The sequence below is a fragment of the Monodelphis domestica genome, chromosome 5, assembly GCF_027887165.1.
Source record: "Monodelphis domestica isolate mMonDom1 chromosome 5, mMonDom1.pri, whole genome shotgun sequence".
Lineage (NCBI taxonomy): Eukaryota > Metazoa > Chordata > Mammalia > Didelphimorphia > Didelphidae > Monodelphis > Monodelphis domestica.
In genome coordinates this window covers 196436640-196459586 of record NC_077231.1, presented here as the reverse complement: position 1 = coordinate 196459586, position 22947 = coordinate 196436640, and positions in this window count along the sequence as shown.

Genomic DNA, 22947 nt, shown 5'->3' with positions numbered 1-22947 from the left:
ATGTAAGGACTTAGGGGAGGTGACAGAGGAGATTTTGCCCTTAAAAATAAGAGCTTGGATCTCATTCAGGGATCTCTCGATTTCTGACTCTCATTCTGAAGGAGAGTTCCTTAAGGAGCTCCTCTGAGGGGCTCTGTCCCTCTGGGGTAGGAGCTCTGGAGGTTCTTGAGAGAGGCCCTTTGAAACAATCTCTGGCTGGAAGACTCTTTGAGGAAGGAAGCTGGCCTGGTGTCACTAGTATCCTTGTTTAGTCAGACCTTGTGGTGAGTGTTAAAAAACTGACTGATTTCTCTTTTAAGATTCAGGTCTAGGCCATATTTGCTTGAGGCCCTTCATACTTATTCCTTTCTTACTCTCTCTCTCTCTTTCTTTGATTACTCATTGTATTGTTAATTAAAATCTCTATAAAACCCAATTGACTTAGGTATTTGAATAATTGGGAATATTTCCCTGGCAACCCCCTTATATTTGATTTTAAAACCCAAGACACTGTAGTAAAACATATTTTTGTGGTCAAATTTACTCACCCTCTCTTATATTTATCACAATTTATATCTTCCACTATTTTAATCACTACAGTTTAAGACCTCAACCATTTTAAATCTCACAATACTTACATAATAATATCTCAGTTTGACCAAATGATAAAATGTAAATTTTAATAGTGTCTTGAGTAGTTAGTAGGACATAAAAGAAATATCTCTATCCTAGGAAGAAGGCATTTCATTTAATATCTCTGCACCTAACTTTTTCTCATTTTTAAAATAACTTGGTAATAATGTTTCATAAGGCCTTTTTTAATCTAAAGATTGTTTAGTTTTGTTTTGTTTTTAAAAAAACTGAAAACATTGTGCATGATGGAGGTTGTTTTAGGATAGTTGTCAAGGAAAGGCCATGGATTGTAAACTTCTTGGGGCAAGGACTATTTCATCACTGTCTTCTTACCCCAGTTCCTATACCTGGAAGGCATAGAATAAATACTTGTTGATTGATGGAAGATCCAAGTGAGAATTGGAAATACTTTGGGGACATAAAAAGGTCTTCTGGTTCCTGACAAGTCCTTCAACATATAGGATGTATTTATGTAAAATTGGCCCTGAACATGAAGAGAGGGGATTGACTAACCAAACCAATCACCCAACCCAGGTAAAGTAACTACCTTAAAAAAGTAAGACTTCTTTTGAATCAATCTATCAAAAATTTTAAAATTAGGTGCAATGGAAGGTATATTCAAGAAGAGTTACTCATATTAAGTGGCTTATGTAAAAGCCACAAGCTAGACCACAAATGGACATTCCAATGGCTCCCCAGAAAGTGGTAGAAATAGTCTTAGCCAAGGCATTGATAAATATTTACTTGGGGATAGAGGATGAGGGAGGAAAAAAAATCGTCTCTACCCTAATGCCTCTCACCAGTAAGACAAAAGTATTTGGACATCTAAGGGACTTGGCTGAAATTAAACTCCACTCTAAGCTTCCAGATACAGAAATTCTGATTTCTGCAAGAGTTTTCTATTTTTTGGAAGACCTCTAGGGCCAGAGGCAGCAAACTTTAGTTTCTTGCTTGCAATGGGTGATTGATTGACTAGAGATGTTCTTCTCTGCTAAAGGAATCAGAATAATAGCATTTTCTTAATTATGTTCAGTGAGGTGGAGTTGATTAAACAGTTCAATAAACTCACTCTTACCTCTAGATTATCATATAATAATTATCATTCAGAAATATCAGTGTGATCTGATTATTTATGGATCCTTTAGGGATTTTCTTGGCAAAAATGTTATATATAGATGTTTCTCATTTTCTCGTCCAGTTCATTTTATAGATGAGAAACTGAGGCAAACAGGTTTGTTACTTGCCCTGTGTGACCCTGGAAAAGTGTGTGAAGCCAGATGTACACATTAAAGGAGTTTTCCTGTTTCCAAGACCAGTGCTCTATCCATTGAGACACCTAGCTGCCTTAATATAAGAAGGACATTTACTAATATGAGTTTCTCATGCTATACCTATCACAAGATATTGATGACAACAGTAGGAATTTTTTCCTTAAAAAGGCACAACCCCATCATAAATTTTACAACCAAATTCTCATTAGCACTGAGGCTATTCATTTGTTTGAGGAGTCAATGCAAAAATCAATTGAGTTTCATAATTTTAATTAAAAATTTCTTCAAATAAAACAAGTTAGGAAAGCCATAAAAAATAAAAAGGCAAGAGGCTAGTGGGGGATAGGAGAACTTGCTCCAAATTGTATAATAAACTATATTAATCTGTTTTTCTTTATTATTTTTTCTAGACTAGTGTATTCTTTCTCTTACAAGGTCATCAATTAACAACTTAAATTCTGGTTAAACTCATTTGTCAGAAAATTAATAAATAAGATTCAATTCATTAAACATTGATGTTTATGATTAAACAGTAATGGCTAGGCAATAGGGGTTAAGTGACTTGCCCAGGGTCACACAAAAAAAAATTAGGAAGTGTCTGAGGCCATATTTGAACCTAGGACCTACCATCTCTAGGTCTGGCTTTCTATGCACTGAGTCACCCAGCTGATTCCTAAGCCTGATCCATTTGTAATGTATTGTCTGGAACTCAGCCTATTTTACTAGGAAAATATATATTATACATAATGGTAGACTTCCTCATCAGCCTACAAAACTCTATTTAACCTTAATATTCAAACACTAGAATCTAAATATCATAAGAAACAAGGTACCTATGGAAAACATGCATTCTGAATTCCATAGTAAGACCTAAGGACAATATCTACACTGAAATAAAACAACTGGTAAATGCTTGTTAACTGATTAATTTATAATGAGCCACACACTGGCAATGGCTCCCAATCCTGGGGTAAGTGAACTAGAGCTTTATATATTTGGGGTTAAGCATGTAATGGAGGCCAGGCATTTGAAACTAGGCCCAAAGGGCACTAAAAGACTGCCTGCTCTTTGATCCAGCCATAGCACTGCTGGGTTTGTACCCCAAAGAGATAATAAGGAAAAAGACTTGTACGAGAATATTCATAGCTGCACTCTTTGTGGTGGCATAAAACTGGAAAATGAGGGGATGCCCTTCAATTGGGGAATGGCTGAGCAAATTGTGGTATATGTTGGTGATGGTATACAATTGTGCTAAAAGGAATAATAAAGTGGAGGAATTCCATGAGAACTGAAACAACCTCCAGGAATTGATGCAGAGTGAAAGGAGCAGAACCAGGAGATCATTGTACACAGTGACTGATACACTGTGTTACAATCAAATGTAATGGACTTTTCCATTAGTGACAATGCAATGATCCAGGATAATTATGAGGGACTGAGGAGAAAGAACACTCAGGCACTCCCACATCCACATGTGGGAGTAGAAACACAGAAGAAAAACAATTGCTTGATCACATGGGTTGATGGGGATATGATCAGGGATGTAGACTCTAAACAATCACCCTACTACAATTATCAATAATATGGAAATAAGTCTTGATCAATGATACATTTTAAACCCAGTGGAATTGCTTGTTGGCTGGGGAGGGGAAGGAGGGAGTGAGGAGGTGAAGAAAGGAACACGAACCATGTAACCATGGAAAAATATTCTAAATTAATTAAATAAATATTTTCAAATAAAAAAAATATAATAATTGAGGCCAGGACTCATGGCAATTTGTACTTAACCCTGGTCATGCCTCTTGGTCCATCTTCTTCCAAATCTCACTTCTGTCCTTTCCAGTAACAAAGATTTGGACCTACAATCATAGATTCAATTCCCATTTATTTCACAGAAGAGAAAACTGAATAGTTAAGTGATTTGCCCAGTCTTACAGCTTGTATATGTCTGAAATAGGATTCAAATTCAGGTCTTCCTGATTCATAGACCAGCACTCATCAAACTGACTCTTTCCGCCCCCACCTGTGATCAAGGTTTCTCTCAATCAGATCATTCCTGCAAACTCACAAACAAAGTGTTTGTGGACTTCCTAAGAGTTTAAAAGTTGGTTTATTCAAAAGGGGAAGCAAAAGCAAGAAACAAATGGTCATCCTGGACCTAACTCTCTCCTCTCTTTGTTTTTCTCCCAAAGAGATATTTAGCATACACCATGACATTTCAGACTAGTTCAAAGACTTAATAGCAATGATGGAATGATGGATACTTTTATTTTTATTTTATTTATTTTTTATAATCAACCTGAAACATTTTTCCAAATAAAAAAAATAAAATTAAAAAAAAAACAACTTGAGGTACAGGGGAAAGGATGCTGGTTCTAGAATCAGAGAATCTGGGTTCATATACTACTTCTGACTCAGTATCTGAGTGACTGTGGGCAATTCATATCACCTCCATGGGACTCAGTTTCCCCATCTATAACATGAAAGCATTGTAACAGATGATCTTTGAGGTCCTATTAGTCTCTAGCTCAGTGATTTCCCTGATCCTATAAAACTGACCTCTATTTCAAGGGGAAGGAAGGAAGGAAGCCTGCATGAGCTACCCTGAACCTTTATCATAAGAGCTAAAGATGAGGAGAGGGAGAAGAAGAGTTTTCAATATATAATGCTATAAGGTTTGCAAAGAACCACATATACATTTATTATTTGATCCTTTCAACAGCTATACAAGATAGATGCTCAGATTATTCCTATTTTACAAAGTACAAAACTGGGGTTGAGAGGGAGTAAATGACTTGTCAAGTCCATTCAGCTGGTAGGTGTACACCAACATAGTCAAGTCAAGCCAACCAGCATTAATTAAACACTTCCTTTATGGCCACTCTGTCCTCTAAGTCCCAGGAATACAAAAATAAGGAGAAAGAATGGCAGTGCCAACCCTCCAGGAGCTTCTGTTCTAAGTGGGCTGTCGGAAGGAACAGGAGAGGCCTAGAAATAGTCCAAAGACATGCAGTCTCAGGCAGAGCTGGCCTGGGCATTCTCCTTAACATGAAGCTTCTGAAAGAAAGCAGTCAAACAGAGAAAGAGTTTGCAGAGCTGACGGTTCTTTTAGCGAAGACTAAGGCCTCTGAGGCATGCATAGGAGAGAAAGTCTAGAACTGAGAACATTGCTTGATAACTTTTTTTAGAGTAAGTTGTCAATAAATGTTTATGACTTCCTTTTATGTTTCTCAGCAGTCTCATAAAATTTCATTATATATGATAAAAATGACAAATGACACGACTACTTCTGGAACACGACCCAGTTTCTTCCTCTTGTTACCTGCCATTTTTTAGTTAATAAAGACAAAGATGCTTATGAGCAATCAGGTTTTATTCAAATACATAATGAAGGCCTTAACTATCACTGCACATGAAGCATGAGCTAAATTGCCTATTAATTTATTTAACCAAGGGGGTTGATTTTCTCTGTTCTCTTATGACCGAGATCACATTGGTGACAGCGATAAAGGATCTTCATGAAGATTGATGGTTAAACAAGACCTTGCAATAAAGCAGGGAAGCAAAAAGCTCCCCCAAATAGTCTTTGTTTTTCTCCCGAAGAGATATTTAGCATATACCATGACATTTCAGACTAGTTCAAAGACTTAATAGCAATGATTGAATGATGGATACTTTTATTTTTATTTTTTATAATGAACCTACAGCATTTTTCCATTTAAAAAGCTCCAAGGGACTTCCGGTTAAGATGGCGGCTTAGAGAAAGCTGAAGTTCAGATCTCCGGAAAACCCTTCCCGACAGATCTCAAACGATAAGCTCCTAAGGCGCCGAAATTCAAAACGATCAACAGCACAGACCCTGGGAACCCTCCTCCTGGACCTGGACCCGGTTCAAAAGGTACGGCTCCCCTTAAAAGCCAGAACCCGAGATCCCTCGGACCTCAGGGGTAGGAGCGCAGAGTCCAAGGCTCCCGGAAGCTGCAGCCGCGCTAGGCTCAGAGAGCAGGGTCTGAGGAACAACAACCCTCAGGGTCTTCTACCCAAGTCCCAGTCCGGGTGAAAGTTACTGCCTGGGGCTTCCGCTGCAGAGAGCCTGTCGGTCCGGGTGAAAGTTACTGCCTGGGGCCTCCGCTGCAAAGAGCTGGTCGGTCTGGGTGAAAGTTACTGCCTGGGGCCTCCGCTGCAGAGAGCTGGTCAAAACAACAGCAACCCTCAGGGCGGGCAAGACAGCCTCACGGGCTGGATCCTGCTATCCAAGTCTCAGTGAAAGTCTGTGCTCTCGGAGCTTGGGGAAGCGGCAGCCCATCCCCCCGCAGGCCGACGAAACAGCCTCACGGCCAGGGATTCTGAAGGCAACTTCCGGAAATCGAGCCAGGGGGAGAGTGTGGCCTCATGGTCCGACCCTTCCATTCCAGTTCCAGTGAGGCATATTCAGTTTAACCCAGGGAAAGCTCATAGAACCATCTGCCCAGGACTGCCTCTGAACACCAGACAAAGACAAGAAAAGCCAATCCTCCACGTTCAGAGATGACAAACTCCACAGAAGCACAGAAGCCCCAAAATACCAAGAAAAATAAGAAGAAAGGGGCGACTCTGGACACATTCTATGGAGCCAAAATACAAAATACAGAGCAGATAGAAGAAGATATACAAGAAAATTCTCCAAAATCTCCCAAAGGAAATAGAAACTCTCCACAAACCCATGAAGAATTTGAATCAGAAAGGACCAAAAAGATGGAAGCCCTCTGGGAGGAAAAGTGGGAAATGATGCAAAAGAAATTCACGCATCTACAAAACCAGTTTGACCAAACTGTAAAAGAAAACCAGGCTTTAAAGCAAGAACTAATAAAGCAAAGCCAAAACACCAAGAAATTAGAAGAGAACATAAAATATCTCACCGACAAGGTGATAGATCTGGAAAACAGGGGGAGAAGAGAAAATTTAAGAATAATTGGACTCCCAGAAAAGCCAGAAATTAACACCAAACTGGACATGGTGATACAAGATATAATCAAAGAAAATTGCCCAGAGATTCTAGAACAAGGGGGCAATACATCCACTGACAGAGCTCACAGAACACCTTCTACACTAAACCCCCAAAAGACAACTCCCAGGAATGTAATTGCCAAATTCCAAAGCTATCAAACAAAAGAAAAAATCCTACAGGAAGCCAGAAAAAGACAATTTAGATATAAAGGAATGCCAATCAGGGTCACACAAGACGTTGCAAGTTCTACGCTGAATGATCGTAAGGCATGGAACATGATCTTCAGAAAGGCAAGAGAGCTGGGTCTCCAACCAAGAATCAGCTACCCAGCAAAACTGACTATATACTTCCAAGGGAAAGTATGGGCATTCAACAAAATAGAAGACTTCCAACTTTTTGCAAAGAAAAGACCAGAGCTCTGTGGAAAGTTTGATACCGAAAATCAAAGAGCAAGGAATACCTGAAAAGGTAAATATTAAGGAAAGGGGAAAAATGTTATCTTCTTTTACTCAAACTCTCTTCTATAAGGACTACATTTATATCAACCTATGTATACCAATATGTGGGGAAAATGTAATGTATAAATAGGGGGTAAAGAAAGACCAAATAGAATAATGGTTCTCACACAAAGATTCACAGGGGAAGGGGAGGGGAAGAAAACTCCTATAAGAAGGAGAGGAAGAGAGGGGGGGGGGTTTACTTAAACCTCAATCTCAGGGAAATCAACTCTGAGAGGGAAAAACATCCAGATCCATTGGGATCTTGAATTCTATCTTACCCAACAAGGGTAAGGAGAAGGGAAAACCAAGGGGGGGAGGGGGAGAGGGAGAACAAAAAGGGAGGGAAAGAGAGGGGGGAGGGGGAGGGAACAAAAGGGAGGGACTAAAAAGGGAAACATCAAGGGAGGGGACAAGGGGGACTGATTCAAAGTAAATCACTGGACTAAAAGGTAGAGCCGAAGAAGAAAAGGTTAGAATTAGGGAAGGCAATCAAAATGCCAGGGAGTCCACAAATGACAATCATAACTTTGAACGTGAATGGGATGAACTCACCCATAAAACGTAGACGAATAGCAGAATGGATTAGAATCCAAAACCCTACCATATGTTGTCTTCAAGAAACACACATGAGGCGGGTTGACACCCACAAGGTCAGAATTAAAGGATGGAGTAAGACCTTCTGGGCCTCAACTGATAGAAAGAAGGCAGGAGTGGTAATCATGATATCTGATAAAGCCAATGCAAAAATAGACCTGATCAAAAGGGATAGGGAAGGTAATTATATTTTGTTAAAAGGGACTCTAGACAATGAGGAAATATCATTAATCAACATGTATGCACCAAATAATATAGCACCCAAATTTCTAATGGAGAAACTAGGAGAATTGAAGGAAGAAATAGACAATAAAACCATACTAGTGGGAGACTTAAACCAACCATTATCAAATTTAGATAAATCAAATCAAAAAATAAATAAGAAAGAGGTAAAAGAAGTGAATGAAATCTTAGAAAAATTAGAATTAATAGACATATGGAGAAAAATAAATAGGGATAAAAAGGAATACACCTTCTTCTCAGCACCACATGGCACATTCACAAAAATTGACCATACATTAGGTCACAGAAACATAGCACACAAATGCAAAAAAGCAGAAATAATGAATGCAGCCTTCTCAGATCACAAGGCAATAAAAATAATGATTAGTAATGGTACATGGAAAACCAAATCTAAAACCAATTGGAAATTAAACAATATGATACTCCAAAACCGTTTAGCTAAAGAAGAAATCATAGAAACAATTAATAATTTCATCAAGGAAAGTGACAATGGCGAAACATCCTTTCAAACCTTTTGGGATGCAGCCAAAGTGGTAATCAGAGGCAAATTCATATCCCTGAAAGCTCATATTAACAAACAAGGGAGAGCAGAGATCAATCAATTGGAAATGCAATTGAAAAAACTCGAAAGCGATCAAATTAAAAACCCCCAGCAGAAAACCAAATTAGAAATCCTAAAAATTAAGGGAGAAATTAATAAAATCGAAAGTGATAGAACTATTGATTTAATAAATAAGACAAGAAGCTGGTACTTTGAAAAAACAAACAAAATAGACAAAGTACTGGTCAATCTAATTAAAAAAAGGAAGGAAGAAAAGCAAATTCACAGCATTAAAGATGAAAAGGGGGACAGCACCTCCAATGAGGAGGAAATTAAGGCAATCATTAGAAATTACTTTGCCCAATTATATGGCAATAAATACACCAATTTAGGAGAAATGGATGAATATATACAAAAATACAAACTGCCTAGACTAACAGAAGAGGAAATAGAATTCTTAAATAATCCCATATCAGAAATTGAAATCCATCAAGCCATCAAAGAACTTCCTAAGAAAAAATCCCCAGGGCCTGATGGATTCACCTGTGAATTCTATCAAACATTCAGAGAACAGTTAACCCCAATACTATACAAACTATTTGACATAATAAGCAAAGAGGGAGTTCTACCAAACTCCTTTTACGACACAAACATGGTACTGATTCCAAAACCAGGCAGGTCAAAAACAGAGAAAGAAAACTATAGACCAATCTCCCTAATGAATATAGATGCAAAAATTTTAAATAGGATACTAGCAAAAAGACTCCAGCAAGTGATCAGAAAGATCATTCACCATGATCAAGTAGGATTCATACCAGGGATGCAGGGCTGGTTCAACATTAGGAAAACCATCCACATAATTGACCACATCAACAAGCAAACTAGCAAGAACCACATGATTATCTCAATAGATGCAGAAAAAGCCTTTGATAAAATACAACACCCATTCCTATTAAAAACACTAGAAAGCATAGGAATAGAAGGGTCATTCCTAAAAATAATAAACAGTATATATCTAAAACCAACAGCTAATATCATCTGCAATGGGGATAAACTAGATGCATTCCCAATAAGATCAGGAGTGAAACAAGGATGCCCATTATCACCTCTACTATTTGACATTGTACTAGAAACACTAGCAGTAGCAATTAGAGAAGATAAAGAAATTGAAGGTATCAGAATAGGCAAGGAGGAGACCAAGTTATCACTCTTTGCGGATGACATGATGGTCTACTTAAAGAATCCTAGAGATTCAACCAAAAAGCTAATTGAAATAATCAACAACTTTAGCAAAGTTGCAGGATACAAAATAAACCCACATAAATCATCAGCTTTTCTATATATCTCCAACACAGCTCAGCAGCAAGAACTAGAAAGAGAAATCCCATTCAAAATCACCTTAGACAAAATAAAATACCTAGGAATCTATCTCCCAAGACAAACACAGGAACTATATGAACACAACTACAAAACACTCGCCACACAACTAAAACTAGACTTGAACAATTGGAAAAACATTAACTGCTCATGGATAGGACGAGCCAATATAATAAAAATGACCATCCTACCCAAACTTATTTATCTATTTAGTGCCATACCCATTGAACTACCAAAATACTTCTTCACTGATTTAGAAAAAACCATAACAAAGTTCATTTGGAAGAACAAAAGATCAAGGATATCCAGGGAAATAATGAAAAAAAACACATATGATGGGGGCCTTGCAGTCCCAGACCTCAAACTATATTACAAAGCAGCAGTCATCAAAACAATTTGGTACTGGCTAAGAAACAGAAAGGAAGATCAGTGGAATAGACTGGGGGAAAACGACCTCAGCAAGACAGTATACGATAAACCCAAAGATCCCAGCTTTTGGGACAAAAATCCACTATTCGATAAAAACTGCTGGGAAAATTGGAAGACAGTGTGGGAGAGACTAGGAATAGATCAACACCTCACACCCTACACCAAGATAAATTCAAAATGGGTGAGTGACTTAAACATAAAGAAGGAAACCATAAGTAAATTGGGTAAACACAGAATAGTATACATGTCAGACCTTTGGGAGGGGAAAGGCTTTAAAACCAAGCAAGATATAGAAAGAATCACAAAATGTAAAATAAATAATTTTGACTACATCAAACTAAAAAGCTTTTGTACAAACAAAACCAATATAACTAAAATCAGAAGGGAAACAACAAATTGGGAAAAAATCTTCATAGAAACCTCTGACAAAGGTTTAATTACTCATATTTATAATGAGCTAAATCAATTGTACAAAAAATCAAGCCATTCTCCAATTGATAAATGGGCAAGGGAAATGGATAGGCAGTTCTCAGATAAAGAAATCAAAACTATTAACAAGCACATGAAGAAGTGTTCTACATCTCTTATAATCAGAGAGATGCAAATCAAAACAACTCTGAGGTATCACCTCACACCTAGCAGATTGGCTAACATAACAGCAAAGGAAAGTAATGAATGCTGGAGGGGATGTGGCAAAGTAGGGACATTAATTCATTGCTGGTGGAGTTGTGAACTGATCCAACCATTCTGGAGGTCAATTTGGAACTATGCCCAAAGGGCGACAAAAGAATATCTACCCTTTGACCCAGCCATAGCACTGCTGGGTCTGTACCCCAAAGAGATAATGGACACAAAGACTTGTACAAAAATATTCATAGCTGCGCTCTTTGTGGTGGCCCAAAACTGGAAAACGAGGGGATGCCCATCAATTGGGGAATGGCTGAACAAACTGTGGTATATGTTGGTGATGGAATACTATTGTGCTCAAAGGAATAATAAAGTGGAGAAGTTCCATGGAGACTGGAACAACCTCCAGGAAGTGATGCAGAGCGAGAGGAGCAGAACCAGGAGAACATTGTACACAGAGACTAATACACTGTGGTATAATCGAACGTAATGGACTTCTCCATTAGGGGCGGTGTAATGTCCCTGAACAACTTTCAGGGATCCAGGAGAAAAAAAACACCATTCATAAGCAAAGGATAAACTATGGGAGTGGAAACACCGAGAAAAAGCAACTGCCTGAATACAGAGGTTGAGGGGACATGACAGAGGATAGACTTTAAATGAACACTCTAATGCAAATACTATCAACAAAGCAATGGGTTCAAATCAAGAAAACATCTAATGCCCAGTGGACTTACGCGTGGGCTATGGGGGGTGGGGGGGAGGAAAAGAAAATGATCTATGTCTTTAACGAATAATGCTTGGAAATGATCAAATAAAATATATTTTTAAAAAAAAAAAAAAAAGCTCCAAGACCTCTCTCCTATGTTTAACTAAAGGGAAAAAAGCCCTTAAGCACTGAATAATTTTCTTCATTAAGTGCTGTCAGAAAAAAAAAAAAAACCAGGAAAAATATTCATCTATAGATAATAGACACAATACATTGATTTATGCTTAACAGCTATAGCCAATTATGCTATAATTATAACAATGATGATGACTAGAATTTGTATAGATCTTTAAGACTGGCAAAATACTTGGCAAATATTTTCTTATTTTATTCCCACAACAACACTGGGAGGAAAACGCTATCATTATTATTATTTTATAGAGAAAAAAACTGAGACAGACAGAGGTTGGGTGACATTCCCGGGGCTATAAAGTTGTTAATGTCTGTGGTCAAAGTCAGGTCTTTCTGACTCCAATTCCAGGCCCCTATCCACTCTACTCTGTAGTTACACAAACTATCTAGTCTATCATTTTAAGAACGTTATTGCTGCAAAGTAGGTGGTCTCTTTTTAAAGTCTTCTATTCTCAAATATTTGAGGTAGGGCTTTATCTTTATTGAAGGAAAATTTTAAAACTTTTAATTTTAAAATGAAAGGATAGTCAGGCCACAGAATAGTGAACATGTGAGTTCAAGTCCCACGTTCGATAATTACTCTTGTTGGTTAAGTATGTTAGAAATAACATTTAGCCTTTAAATGCTGCCATTTGTTTTTAAAATGTAGAATGTAGATTGCAGAACTGGAGTTGATCTAAATTTGTAAAGGGTGTTTCCATGCCAGGAGTTCCCAGATTTAAGAGGAAGAAAGAGAGAAAAAAGAGAGTGAAAAAATATTATGGAGAGAAACAGAGGGAGACAGTGACAGATGCACAGACATAGACATAGACAGAACTAGAGACAGAAGCAAAGAGAGACAGAAAATGATTAAACATTGGTATTATAATATTTCTCACATTAAGGGCTGATCCTTAAAAAGTTGGAAAGTCAATCATATTTCTCTTTGATATTAGTTTTTATATCATTGAATTAGATTTGCATTGGACAGGAGAAAGCTAGAGAAATTTTAAAAAATGGAACTATAACTAAGATTTTGACCTAAAGCAATATTGAACTCCAACTAACTTCTATCCAACTCTAAGCTTTCAAGCCAAGTAGCACAAGTTCATGCCTGTACCTCAGCTACAAAATGAGTGCCTTCTTTCTCAAAGTAAACCACTGGGCACATTGCCACCAGCCTCCTCCTAAGCACTGGTCAACAACTAACATGACTTTCCTGCCCCTGTAATAAGGGAATTATTTGAATGGTAAATGATATCTAAAGATCAGGTCTGTTAATTTTCCTTCCTCCCTTCCTTCCTTCTTCCTCCCCCTTCCTCTCTTCTTTTCTCCCTTCATTCTCCCTTCTTCCCTTCCTCTTCCTGATGATTCTTCTTCTGGTTTCTCTAAATCAACTCAGGGTGAGTTTATGGTGTCTCAAATAAAATACTCTTCTCTAAATTAAGTAAGAGATTTATTGGGGAAGAAAGGAAATATCAAAATTGGAAGGAAAGAGGGTTTGGGGTTTCCCTAATACTAGAAAGAGTCTTAGGTTGAAGGATGGTGGGATATAATTCAATTTGGTCTGAAGTTCAGTCACTGAATCACAATAGAATAAATCAGAGAGAGCTGGACCTTCTTTCTTCTTTCTTCAAAGCCAAAGACAGCAGACTTCTTTCTGTCTTCCAAGTCAAAGACATAACAGACTTCAGTTGGTCTCCTTCCCTTCCTCCAACCACTTCTCCTGGTCATATTCCAAAGAAAATGCTCTCGTTTGAATAACAGGTCATCAGTCCGAGCTATTCCTGCCTCATTGCAAGCTTTTCCAATTTCTCTCTTCCACACACCCCAAACTCATCCTTAGCAGCTAGACCTTGCCACACAGCCCTTTAGCTTTAAAGCAATAAGAAACACAACTAAAAATTCCTCATTATTCTCATTTGCCCAGACTAGAACTAGGATGGATCAGGAGCCAACTCTACATTTTATCTATTTCTAATTGCTCTAGGATAAAATATAAATTCCATATCCTAGCATTTAAAATTCTCCACAATCTCCCTCTAACTTGTCATTATTATCTTGATGTAACTTATATATTCTGTATTTGAATTAATATTGACTATGAGATATTCTTTAGATTCAGCACTACCCATTCTACTTCTGCTATAGCATAGTCTATTCCTCATGATAGGAAAGACTTCCAAATAACTTCTATCTCTCTGAATCTCTGACTTCATTTAAGGAGGAACTCAAGTACCACCTCCTCTCTCTCTACACACACACACACACACACACACACACACACACACACACACACACATGCCCTTCCCTGATTCCCTCCTGATAGTTAGTGCTCTCTCTTTCTGTGATCGTGTATTTCCTAATCTGTGTATATATTATATCCCTCAATAGAATTTAAGTAGTTCATGTCAAGAGACTGTCCCGTTTTTTTGTATTGTATCACTAAACCATAGCAAAGTATCATGCAGGTTCTAGTTGGTGCTTAATTAATGTTACTGAGTTAAATTAATTTGAATCCAATAATTCAACCCAAAACAATAGGTACCAAAAGTGTGCGGTTATTTGCAAAGAGAATCTGGGAAATGGTTGTTAGATGAGCCAGAACAAAAACATCATTCAGAGTGCATAACCTACTCTTAAGTCAGTATGATCATTTTTGTAAATTTAGCACAAAAGAAAACACACTAATAAAATGGAGTGTGACCAGCAGAGTAGATATAATAACTATGATAGGGCAATGGGGCTTTGTCTCAGGGATATAAAATGTCAGGAGAAAAGAATGGAAAACCTCATTGGTCCTGCAGTAGAATAGGATTACTGAGCTTAATGCCTAATTAATGAGCACAATTAGTTAAACTAGGAAGTTAGCCCATTGCTTAACAAGAATCCCAAAGAGTTCCAAGTCTCTGTTGTACCAATCACTACCAACAACTGAACAAAGTTATTTTTTACAGTTTGCCCAACATGCAAAAATTGTTAGATATGGCTTTGTAGTGGTGGGAGACCAGAATAGCAAAATGCCTGGAAGTCTTAGCACAGAAGGAATAATTAATCATCCTAGGATGTTAGACAAGACTTAGAAGATTTGGGAAGAATGGAGTGAGGAATGGCACATAGTCTTGAAAATGCTACAACATGAAAGAGAATTTAGGTTTAGGTTTATTTATTTATGTAGGGCTAGATTATAGAACCAAGATTAATGTGTAAAAGTAAAGGTAGGAGATTCTAAATTAATAAAAGAGGTTTAGCTTATACGTGTTCGACAATTCAGCAGGATGCTTTATTAAGTAGTGAACACCTAATCATAATGTAAAGGTGCTGAAGACTTTTAGGATTACAAAGTACTTTTCTCATGCTCCCTATTTTATAGATTAGGAAACCGAAATTTAAGAGAAATACAGGAATTTTACTCAAGATCACACAACTAATGAATGTTAAGAGTCAGGATTTTAGCCCATATCTTTCCTAAATTCAAGTCTAACATATTTCCCAAACACCCCTATTTTCCTCTAGTTATACAAAGTGCTGGATTACTTTAAACCCCTCTTCTTTACCTCAAGGCTATCTAGAACAAGAAGTCTTTGAGAGTAGCCAGCAGAGAAATGTGACTTGATTGAATAGACCACTTTTATTGTTAATATATTTGGTTGGAGTCCCTTGATTTAAAATTGACTTCTATTTTTAGAAAGATGCCATTCTTATTTCTTTTCAATTCTGGCATAGATTCTAGAATATAGAAAAGTTACAATATGTACTAAATCACAAAGAGGATGAGTACTAAGAAGCAGACTTTGGTAGGTAGTGAATAAATATTTGCCAAAGTGAATTAAGTTGAATTTTCTATGACATGACTAGAGAAGAATTTGTTCAGTTATTTTTTTAGTAGTGTCCAATGTCCTAATCCCATTTTGGGGGTTTTCTTGGCAAAGATACTTGGAGTGGTTTGCCATTTCCTTCTCTTTTACATTTTCACAGATTCACATGGTTGGTATAATGGATAGAGGCTGGGTCTAAAGTCAGGAAGACACATATTCATGAATTCAAAACTGACCTGTGATACTTATTAGCTGTGTGATCCTGGGCAAGATATTCAATTCTTATATCCTTGAGTTTCCTCACCTATAAAATGAGTAGAAGTAGTGACTAAGATTTAAGGACTTGGGTCTTCTGAGTTTCCTTCACTCTCTATACTTATTGTAAGCATTTTCTCTTCTTGGTTCCATTTCCGAACAAGAAGAGGAATAGTTTTGGGTCATATTCTGTTCCTTTCCATTGGAACAGTGTCTAGCAGTCATCCTGCTTTCATGGACTTAGGGGAATTCAACACGGTATCTATCTCTGTGTATTTCTCTCTGTGACTTTGGAACTGTCTGTTTATTTCTCCTCCCTTCTTTCTCCTTTCTTCTCTTCTCTTTTTCTCTTCCTCTCCTTCCTTTCAAGCTAGAGCTAAAAAATATTCTTATGGTCTTGTTTCAAAAGGCTCATAGGAGGTAATTGTGAAGACTGGAATTAGCTATCCCCTGATTGTAACAATGAAGGTACTTAGCTCTTCCTTTATTGGGAAGATTAAATTGTAATCCACAATCTATTTTAGATTTTAATCTACAAAAAGGTGGTAACTCAGTATTTAAGGTATATCTACACATTTTAACTACAAAAAGGTGTTAAGTAACTACAAAAGGTGAAGTAACCAAAAAAAGGTGTTAAATAACCCCAAAAGGTATAATCTAAACAAAGAAGGTGTGAAATAAAGAGTGGGCAGTCCTGGAGAGAAATGTCTGCTGTGATTGATAGATGTGAAATTTAGGGGAGGTGACACAAGAGAAAAATATCTTTAAAAAGAGGACCAGAGGCCAGAAGAAGAGATATTCAATTTGAGATTCTAGTTGGATGGAGGATCTCTGACTCAGAGTTGGATGGGAGGAACTGGACCTCTGGAGAAACTCCCTGCAAGAGGCCTCAGACTGCTTTTCCATTTTAGAGAGTCACTTTTGGTGAGTGAAAGCCTGACTAGATGACCCCACCTTTCTGGAGGCATGAAGCCTTCAGGAAAGTCCCATCTTTTTGAAACTCTCTTTCCCTGACTGGGGCTTAGAATTTCTAACTGGTATCAGAGGAAGCCAGAGCTTCTCCCTCCCTCTCCCTCTCCCTCTCCCTCTCCAACTCCCTCTCCCTCTCCCTCTCCAACTCCCTCTCCCTCTCCCTCTCCCTCTCCCTCTCCCTCTCCCTCTCCCTCTCCCTCTCCCTCTCCCTCTCTCCCTTAATATCTTCCCTTTATTGTAAATAAATTACCATAACCATAAATTCCATTTACTTTAGCAATTCATTTTGGGATTTTGGAAATTAAATACCTGGTGACCACCTATATAAATATTCAGAATCCAACCACAATTTAATTTAACATAATCATATCCTGTTCTATTTTTATGACTGCTCCTGTACTTGTAAATTTAAGATTAAGGAATGTATCCTCCATAAAAGAAGTCATTTTGATGGATTTGTACATCTGCATCAAGGAAGAACTTTCCCTTAAAGTTCATATGAAGATATTGTGGTATAGTGAAAAGGAAAATATAATTCAAACAAGATTACCAGGTTTTGAATACTGGCCTTGCTAGAATAAACCTCTTTCTCTGACCCTCCAATTTCCTCATTCATAAAATGAAAGGTTTTGCTAGGTGACTTACAGGATCTCTTCCAATTCTAATTCTGCATGCTTGTTAGTCCTCATTAATCATCTCTTAACAAATTAGATAGGAGTATAGCAAAAAGAGTACTGATTTTGGAGTCAAGCTTGCTTACCCTTCAAAAAAATTCACTCGATGTGACTGAGCAAAATAATTGACTGCTTTTGGTCCTACTTTTCTCCTCTATAAAATTGGAAGGAGATAACTAGATGGCCTCTGAGTTGGCACTGAGAGCCTATAATCCACTAAGATTTAACCAGACAAAATCCTAGTGCCTACTGCCTAAAGATTCTGAGCTCTTGACTAAAAGGTAGAGAGAGTAATCAGTTGTACCTCCAAATCCCTCCTAAGAGGAATTATTTGAAAAGTCTAGGATTCTTTCCATCACATTACTCAGTCTCTACAACATGGCATACATCATAAATTCGTATGTCACCTTTGTGCAATGGCCATGTTAATCTTTTCTGGTATTGTTCCCTTGTGGGTATGTGAGCTGCCAGAATAATAGAGATGCAATGAATGACTCTTAGCTATTTGGAGTACAGCTGATGATATGAAGCTGATTAGTTGATTTCAAGGACTCATTAGTTACATTTATTTTCAAAACCTCCTGGGTTGTACAGAAATGACAGTTTTCTTATTGTATTAATTAATTTGATTGCATCATACTGCTAATATGGCCAAAGGGGTTGATATCAACCAACTCCAATAATGTCTTCCATGTTATTCAGTCTTTTTAGTAGTGGGTGGCTTTTCTTGACCTCCTTTGGGGTTTTCTTGGCAAAGATACTAAAGTGGTTTGCCATTTACTTCTCCAGCTCATTTTACAGATGAGGAACTGGGGTAAGCAGGGTTAAGTGACTTGCCCAGCACACAGGGCCTGTAAGTATCTGAAGCCAGAGTTGAATTCATGAATGTGAGTCTTCCTTGCTCCTGGCCTGGCATTTTATCCATGGTGTGACCTACTTGCCTAATAGCTCCCATATTCAAAGACAATAGGACTAACTCTGGCTTTGTTACAAATGTTTTAGTTCCCACCCAAGTTCTCATTAGCTTTGTAAACCACACCTCTCACACCCACCTAGTGCTTTTATCCACAGTAGCTGTTTAATAATTGTTTTGAAGGAATTGGTAACTTGGGCTCTTGGGAAAAAGACTTTATTTGAATCACTACACATTCATCACCATTACAGTAAAATTATTCAAAGTATTTGCCCTACTGACACCAGGTTAGCATCATCATCTTTGTACACAAAAATAAATTTATCTCTTGAATGTATATACCTCAATGCAAATAATTCCCAGCAAACACCTACAACATAATGTCTGAAAAGGAAAACAGCACATAACTGCTTCTCACATTTTGAGCTAAGGAAAAGAAATTGAGTTGTTAAACATAATTTGAGCCCCTGGAGGGTGATTTTTTAAAATGACACTCCAACTGGAAGCAAAATAAAACTTAGAAAAGCCCTCTTAGCTCTTCTGAATTCATAGAGACAAGCAAACACAGCATGACCATAAAAATGGCTAAAGTCTCATATACTCAGAGCCTTACCAAAAGATTTCAAGCTGGCAGGAAACTTAAAAGCCACATCAGGAAAGTTCCTCATTTAAAGATAAGGTAGAGTTGCTTAACTTGCCTAAAATCACATATAGCAAGTAGAAAAAGTGGGATTTACACCCAAGTCCTCTTACTTTAATTCCAGTAGTCTTTGGTTTTTTGAGATTGGGTCTCCCAATCTCCCCTAGCTGAAAGAGTTTTAGCCACTTATGAGCCTGAATCCACTGCTGATCAGTCTCTTTTGTTTCCAGCCTGAACCCCATCAACAGTCTGGTGTCCCACCTTCCCCCTATTGCTAGAACCAGACTGCTTCCAGATTTCATCTGAAGGCGCACTACTAAAACTGATGGTATACCACACTGTGCCACCATGCCTTCAAGCCCAACTTGCTTTTTTTTTTTTTATTTTACCAGAAAGCCAAAATAAATAATTGTGCCAAGCATAAAAGGAATCAGACTGTCTGATTAAATCTTAGTATTTAAACAGCCATTAAGTGTTTATAAGTACCAACTATATATTCAGAACAGGATTAGATGCTGAAGTGCAAGGGTGTCAAATTCAAATATAAAGATTTCTGTTGACTTAGAAAGCAAAAAATTAACATATTGATATTGTATTATATTTTCATTTATTTTGTTAAACATTTCTTGAATACATTTCAATCTTATTTGGCAGCACTCAGGAGTTAACAATTTTGGCACTTCTATATATGGTGTCACAAAAGAGATTGAAGGCACAGTTATATCCCTAAAATACACACACACACACACACACACACACACACACACACACACACACACACATGACTAATCATCTAGAAGCAAAAATATTTATTTTTGAATAATAATGGGAAAGAAGGAAAGGAGGGAGGGAGGGAGGGAGGGAGGGAGGGAGGAAGGAAGGAAGGAAGGAAGGAAGGAAGGAAGGAAGGAAGGAAGGAAGGAAGGAAGGAAGGAAGGAAGGAAGGAAGGAAGGAAGGAAGGAAGGAAGGGAGAGAGGGAGGGAGGGAGGGAAGGAAGGAAGGGAGGATGAAAGGAAAGAAGGAAGGAAAGAAGGAAGGAAGGAAGGAAGGAAGGAAGGAAGGAAGGAAGGAAGGAAGGAAGGAAGCAAGCAAGCAAGCAAGCAAGGAAGGAAGGGAGGGAGAGAGGAAGGAAGGAAGGAAGCAAGCAAGGAAGGAAGGGAGGAAGGGAAGGAAGGAAGGGAGGATGGGAGAGAGGGAGGGAGGGAGGGAGGAAAGAAGGGGGGGGAAGGAAGGAAGATATTGGGGAAGAGAAGACAGCTAAACCACTGAAAATTAATCAACTTTACTCAGAATATATCTCAAAACATATACATTTCAAATACCTGGTTAGCACCATAGTTTCTATCACATTTATATATGAAGTACAACAAAGACATTATATTATTGTGCTGCAGTCTTGAAATTCCCACAAAAAATTACCTTTCATTAAGGATATAAGAACAATTTCAACAACTTCAGGTGGCAGTGTAGAATAATTCCCATAGGAAATTCTACCCTATATATACCTCTTTTAAATCACATTGTTTTGGTTCTAATATGACAGTTCTTATTGGAAATCTATTATCCTTCGAGGTATGTGTAATAAATAGAGCTGGCTGGACTCAGTTTAGTAGGAGGCAACCTGGCATGAGTTCAGGAGTAAAAAGGAACATGACCCTACTTAGAAATGTATCTCATAACTTACACCAGGATAAGCTATAGATACTTGCTATAAAATACTGTAGATGCAAGATATAAAATTATATTATAAAAATAATTTTAGAAACCTAGAAATAATTACCTGTCAAATCTATGGTTAGGTGAAAGTTTCATGATCAAACAAGCAACAGAGAAGGTCACAAAGGATAAAATTTTGATTTAATAATATTTTAATGTGTACAAACTATCAATCTAAGGAAAAAAAAAGAAATAATTAACTGGGGAAAAATCTTTACAGAAAGGTTCTGAGAAAATGTCTCCTTGCAAATATATACAAGGAATTGATTCAAATTTATAAGAAAAGTGTCATTTACCAAATGGAAAATCTCCTTAGCCAATCTAAGGACAGTTCTCTAGAGAAGAAACCCAGTTTTTTTCCCCTTTTTTTAAAATTTAGGATATTTTTCCATGATTACATGATTTATGACTCCCCCATTACCCCACCTTCACTGTTTCCTCCCCCTCCCAAAGTAGACAAGCAGTTCCATAAAACTCAGTTTTTCTAGGAAAAATGATCAAAACTGTTTACAAATAAGAGAAAAGCTGAACCTGGTATCAGGAAGATATGAATTCAAATCCAGTCTTGGTCATTTAATACCATTGTAAATTTAGGAGAGTCACTTAATTCTATTTCCCTCAGTTTCCTCAATGATAAAATGAAGATAACACTACCTATTTCCCAGAATTGTTGAGAGGATTAAATTAAAATCTGTAAAATACTTACCACAGTGTCTGGCACATAGTGAGTGCTTTATAAACAGTAACTGCTATTGTTATCACTATCATTATTATTAAGAGGCCTTTCTTTTTTTTTCTTTCCCTTTCTATATGCTTCTCTGTATCTCTTTTTCTGTGTGTCCCTACCTGTCTCTCTACCTTTCCATCTGTGTCTGTTATTCTCTGCCTCTCTTTTTTGCCTATCTCTGACTCTCTAACTAGTAAAACAACCTTGCAGTGTACATTTTTGTTTATGAAATTCAAATTTTTCTAGTCATTTCTTTTTTTAGTTTCTAGAATAATCATAAAATATTTCTTCCAGATTTCCAAAAGTGCAAATATATAGGAGAAAAAAAGTTACTAAGTTCCATTTTTCATAATTGAGTTAACACTGCTTATAAGCAAATTGTGTTAAGTGCAGTTAAATAACAGCAAATTACAATATCTTTTGGAAGAATGGAAAAGGAGGGTAGAAGGAGAGGGAGTTTTCAGTGAGACTTTTCACTATTCTAGAAATGAAGAATATGTACTTATGGAGAAGAAAGGAAAACAGGAAAGTCTTTGCTTCATCAGTTACTGCTTTCAGAGAAGAGATTAGCATAACCAAAAAGAAGAATGCATTAGAACTAACAAAAGGCATCAGAAATAATAAGAATAGCTTTTAGGCATATGCCAGTAGGAAAAAAAATACAGATGTTATGGGAAAGCTCTTGTACAATTAACTGAGGGAAGGGAAGAAATAGCTGTTGATCTCGAAATGTCATATTAAAGTCAACCCAAGTCTCTATCTAACAAGAAAAAAGAGTGAAAGGAAATGTTGGTAAAAGATGTGTACAATTGGGAAATAAGGAAGGCCAGACCAGATTAGCATGACAAAAAGAATATCTTAAAAATCCCATTATTCCTAAAATTATTATAGCTGAGAATCATCAACTAGCCCAAAGATAATGTGTTAATGTATATATTAAAGTACTAATGACACTTTTTAACACTATCTGGTGAGATGATAAATTTAGAGAGGGAAAATGTGGTGGCCAATTGTCAAAGGAGAAACTGTGGGAAGAAATTGTCTAATGAAACAAGCTTTCCTCTGGTTTTGGAAATGGATATAAATAACCCAAATGCAAGCTATAACTAAGCTCTTAAGGCAATTTAAGCTGCTTTGGGCATTAGAGGATGCCAGAGGAAGACATTTTTC